We start from the raw sequence: 6,000 nt of genomic DNA on the forward strand, positions 1-6,000 counted from the left end.
TTTGTGACAATTTTATTTTCCAAGTATTATCCATGAAAAGTAAACAAGAAGCCTTAGCTATTAGCATAGGGTCACATTTTATTGTTCAACTGCAAGGTCTACCGTCATCAGACGATAAAAGATGTTATTAACAAGTTACTATCACACATGTAGTCAAACAAAAATGGTGTTTAGTCAATGGTTTGGCCCTGGATCACAGTTATAATTGCTTTGTGTGGCCATTTGTGAAAATTAATTGCCCAACCCTGTCAGAGAGCGTCATGATTTAGGCTGGCTGTGTGTACTTAAAAGAATTCAATAGAAATAATTTTGGATCATTGATCAAAGCAGCTTTTCAATTCAGTTAACAAATGTAATTATCAGCTGTAATACTGGACTTTTGGATTTGGACACCGATGCACTATAAATTAATACCCGAACACAAATGTAAATTTTTAATTGCTGCCATGATTAATTTATAGGCTTTTCAATAGCAGAGTCATTAATGTACAGCCAATCCATCAGTGTTTATGTGCAGAGTGACATGGATGGTTTCCTCTGCAATTTATGTAACAGAGTCATTTCCAACCCCAGTGGAAACATGTTATTAAATTAAAGACGGTGCTAAATTGCTAGATCAAATAAAGTATATTGATCATTTCATAAAATGTGGTCATTTACAAAGCACTTTAATTAGATGCTGGAGCAAAGAAACCAGCAGGACACCCTTCTGTCACTGCATGGTCCATTGCGACTTTTGACAATGTTTGAAGAGAAAAACAGATCTGAAGCCTTTTTAAATCTAGAATCTTGTGTATTTTTTCCCTGCATTTTTCTCCCATGTAGTTTTTGTGCCAAGATGAGACAACGCACTCCACAGTTGTATTAATTGTACAAGGAGGTAAAACACAAAGAAAACAGTCTTTCCTGTGGAAAAAGACTTTTTAAAATATTTAGGAATGATAAAAGCGCATGTTGGATATTGGGTGGAAACCTGTACATACTACTATGCAGTACAGAGGATAACCTAAAATTAAAAACAGTTTCAACAAAACTTTAGTCTGAAGAGACATAAAAACAATGCTAGTCAGTGTGTGAAGGCTGAAAAGAGAGCATCACCATCCAGCCGGAGTATAAAGGAACTAGAAATGTCAGCAGCAATGTTAATCAATAATCCCTGGCTATCGTGCAACAGCGCTAATGCTCTCTGAGGCAGGTAAGCTGCAGGAAGAAGGTAAATTTTAAAAAAAAAAAAAAAAAAAAAAAGTAAATGTCTGCCAAGTGCGGTTCTCTTTTCCGGAGGCTTATCCTGCAGCTCTTCTGGTGACATTTCAAGGCATAAGCATGTGTCGTTTGAACGCGGAGGGAGACGCAGGGCCTCCTGCTGAGATTTTTAAGCATCAAACTTTCTTTTGCGTTCTTGAGGGATTTTTTGTGCACTAATTTGCTTCTTCCCTACATCACTTTTGGGAGAAGTCATGTTCAGTCACGTCAAAACTGAGCCAGGCATAATGCAATGAAAAGAACACATTAAATGCTACAAAACATTCTGCAATGTTTTAAAATAAAAATAGTTTTTACCGTTCTTTTCTCATTAAATCATCCCTGCTTGCAGACTTAACAGATTTAAAATTTCATTTGTCCCTACATCAATCAGACTGTAAAATAAAGTAGGCATATAATGTTTTGTCACGCTTCTGATGATGTGGTTTAATCTGTGGCTTTGTTTACTTGCTGTAATGTACGCGGAAATGTGCTTTTATTGAGCAACATGCATCTTTTTAATGTAGTGTTCATGTGACTTTTATTGTTTGTAGTATATTTAATTGTGGAAGCAGCTTTGCTTGGCGTATGATGACCCTAAAAAAAGTGACCATCAAAACGTCGCTTATTATAGTGATGACAGTAAAGCCAGGGTTTAAACAGGACCGTAGAACTGATTCTCTCAACTCAAGTCCACTCTTTGCTCCCTTTAAAGAAGCCAAAGAGAGAGATAACTAGCAGATGGCACCAGTGCCAGAAAACTAAAGACAGCAGACGAAACCCACAACCTTCCTAAACTCATCAAGATTCAAGGACGAGAGTCGCCGTCACACAGTGAAGGTCACTTGTGTAATAACTGAGTGAAATGATTAATACACTAGAAATGACATGATGTGCACGGTGATCAAGAGCTCCAGTGATGGATTACAAACTGTGGCAACCAATTTCCTGTAAATAATACCGAATTAGGAAAGACCTTTTAAAACTACTTGATGAATGAAGTTAACATATTAATACCCTTTCTCCCCTTCTATGTATTTTATCTTTCAGACAATGCTGTAAACATAGAAAGTGAAGTCCAATGGAAAGAAAGATACACATTGTAGGACTAGCACAGCACAGAAGATACATCCCACACTATGCTGAGACGGTGTAAGAATCATTTTAAACTCGATGGTAGAGGTGATTTCCATGGCTTTTTTCAAGGAATAAGTTTTTAAAATCATCTTTCAATGTGTCATCAAAGGAAGTGAAGGTCAAACAGCTTAGCCTCTCTTCAAGGTTGCCTTAGTGGGCTGATGCACATTATCGCCTTTACATACTGTCCAATTCTACCGACCTGTCTGAAGGAAGAGGTTGACACCTCGCATATGAATCATCAAGACCAACTTTATGGCCCTCTCCAGTGAAAACGTTTTAAACATTAGCCTCAGGATGCGTCTTTCCAGCAGTTTGACTGGGACGGATATTCTCTCATTAATTATTATAGTTGCTCCACATCTGCTGCCCCCAGACACAAGCAGCCATCTATCACAACTAGTAGTCCGGGTAAGAAAACGAGGGCCGAAGACCCATCTGTTGGCCATTCATAATGCATTCACTTTCTCTGAGGAGTGAGTGGCTGGCAAAACATTTAATGATCGCACCACTGATACCACGATGGAGCCAGCCATCAGCAGCCATCTGATGCCCGGAGAATTATCAGAGAACTCGGAGCGTGCCAAGCATAGAGCGAAATTAGCAGAGATCCGAGATGTGGAGCCGGAGCGACCTGATTAAATGGAAATCACTTCTACAAACCAAAGTTAAACTAACTAAACTGGTAAAGACACATTTTTTATGTCTCTAAAGTTAATGACAAATATTGAAAACATATTTCAATATTTTATGGTTACATAAAAGTTTTATGTAATTTACCCACAAGAATAAACGTATTCAAAATTTTAAACTGGGAGATGTCTCTCTTTCTCAAGTTTCTTGAGATTCAGGGTGTTTTCTCACCTGGTAGTCTGGTAAACTGTTTGATTGGGGAACAAAACTGCAACATTTGTTACATTTTTTTAAATGGTGTGGCTCGCTTTCCCAGAGCACTGTGTCAAACAATCCAAACTAATTGAAAACCAAGAACTACTGATGAAAACAACACAAAAATAACGACACAAAAAAACCCGAAGACGACATGAGCGCAACTTCCTTCTTCACAAAATGTACACAAAAAAAGTGCAGTGGCATCAGACTGTAGTGGTTGAAGGATTTCTCTTTTTGTATTTGTTGAAAAACCATGAGCCACTTCTTCCCCTCTAGTGTTAGACTCCTGTGTTTGTTTTGGTTCTATTGACACAGAATGCCCTGCGCTACACTCCACTTCCTGGTTTTGAGTGGTCTCCGGTTCACTTGCATGCACATAGGAATTCAAACCTTGCCAGAGTTCACTTCAACCAACCGAGACTTAGGCTTTAGTTTGCTTTTTTGGTTCGCATCAGAGTTCGATTGCACATTCACACCTCCCCAAACGAACCAGACTTTATACGCAAAGTAAAATAGAGCCTAACAGAGTTACAAAATAGAGTTCTAATCAAACTATTTAATAAAACTAGAATTTTATTAAAGCGGACTAAACAGGCTGGTGTGAAAGAACAGTGAGTGCGAAGTTTGTCTGAGTTGCTTTGAGGAGTCAATTCATCTTCTGCTGTCGGTCCATTGTGTTTCATCAAGTCCAAATCTACTGAAGCCGTCCATGAGTAAACTTTAGAGAACTTCATGCTGCCTCATCAGACAAGCATAAATGGATGCTGCTTTTATTTCCCAGAACTTGGCAGTGGTCCATACAGCCTAAAGGAACCTATACCCGCTTAAAAGAACTTGATAGTCCAACAAATTTCCATGACCCCCATAAAGAGTCAATGGACTATTGTCAAGAGGAATATGAAAGACACTGGAGTCAGCAATGCAGATGAGCTAGGGGTCACTATTTGAGTAACCCTGGCTTCCCAAACACCCCAACAGAACAGGCAGATCGCCTCCATCCCATGCCATAGTAATGAGGTATTTCATGCAAAAGGACCCATGAACAGGTATGGAGTGTATATATTGTACACAGCAATATGCTAATTAATACTTAACTTTAGAAGGTCCATTTTTATGCATTTTTTTATTATCTTTTATTTATTGGGTCTTCTGTTGTACTCCAGTTTTTTGGGAAATTGAATGTTCCGTTTTTCAGGAAAATGAAAATTACTTAAATATATTTGGTTTTCATGTTAAATTCACTTGTATGCCTTCTAAGTAATTTAGGTTATCCTGAATGTTATATCAATGACAGACGTCCTCTGTCCCCCATTTCACAATTGGCAGTAAAATGGGGGTTGGAGGAAAAGAACATTATTTAACTTGAAAGCAAACTGAAGAAATTTTCAGTCTTGATATTTGGTACTCAGTCATTGCTTCATGTGTACCACAATTTAAAAGCTACAAACTTGATGTCCCAAACCAATTTGTTGTCCTTGGAATATCCTCCCACAGCACCATTCCCATGCAACCTCCTCCAGCTCTCAAAACATTAGGGCAATTTTCACAGTGGATTAAGCAAAACAAAGAGTGTTTCAGTGGGTCTGGGTCACATGCTGTGAGAAACAGTGTGGTTGTCACAAGCATTTAGGAATATAGATAGTAAATCTGATGGTATTTAAAGGTGCTTTGCTTGCATTGAGGGGTTCGGTTGCTTCCTTTTAGGGGTGGGTCTGATGCTACATTTGAATACTGCAGCTAAACACATGAATTGTTCTTTTCTCCTATGCAGATACTACTTTAGATTTGTGAATTGAAGGAAAATCTATTTTACTTTAAATAGCTCACCAATGGCCTTGTGAGACAGAGTCCCTTTGAGTGAATATTAAACCTATGTTTTTGCAAAAAGTCATTACAACCGCTCAGATCAAAGTGACAAAGGAATAAGTCATAAGACCAAGCATGCCCTGGAGCAGCAGGTGGAGTGATATATAACAAGAAAAAAAATAGAAACTTGGAAGCCAAAGTGTTCTAGGGAGGATGAGTTTTAGACTAAGAACCACCACATACAAGCTGCATGAGAAAACTAAGTTCAAAGTAAATAAAGAAGGAAAGATTTGGAAGCTGAGCAAATACCCATGGTGCCTGTCAACACTCTGTGGTACTTTCTGTGCTGAACTCTTTCAAGCTTGTAGGCAGAAGCTGGCATTTACAATCATGCAATCAGTCACCGAATGAGAAAATAGGTTAAGACTAACTACATTTAGCAACAGAAATAAATTAGTTAAAGGCCTAGGGATCTTTAATTTGCCTCATTAAGCTTGTAAGATGTTTCAAACCGCAGCTATATAGGCACTAATGATAAAGTTGTGCATGTTTATGTAGTTGTTGAAATAAAGGGAAGGCTACAATTTGGTTGTTTTTACAACTTCTGTTTTTTTTTATCTGAAATTCATGTCACTCATGGGTCACCTCTGGCAGGCAATAAAAAGTTACTGAACTGGCTAGCATTGTAACAACATCTTCATACTAAATAAATATTTAGTTTAGAAAACAGGTAGTAATTTTGTGCACACAATGCTCATTTAAATAAGTCATTTGGGCATTTATTTAGCATTTCTTTAGTAAATGAATAGTATTTTCCACTACTTTTGTGAAGCCAAGAGTCTTGGCCTGTCACGATAAATCAATTAATCGCACTATAAATTAAACCTATCGACCTCATTTTAATTATCGCCTTTATCGTCTCTT

This window comes from Poecilia latipinna, unplaced genomic scaffold, assembly GCF_001443285.1.
Source record: "Poecilia latipinna isolate Pla-1442-1.1 unplaced genomic scaffold, P_latipinna-1.0 Scaffold1745, whole genome shotgun sequence".
NCBI lineage: Eukaryota > Metazoa > Chordata > Actinopteri > Cyprinodontiformes > Poeciliidae > Poecilia > Poecilia latipinna.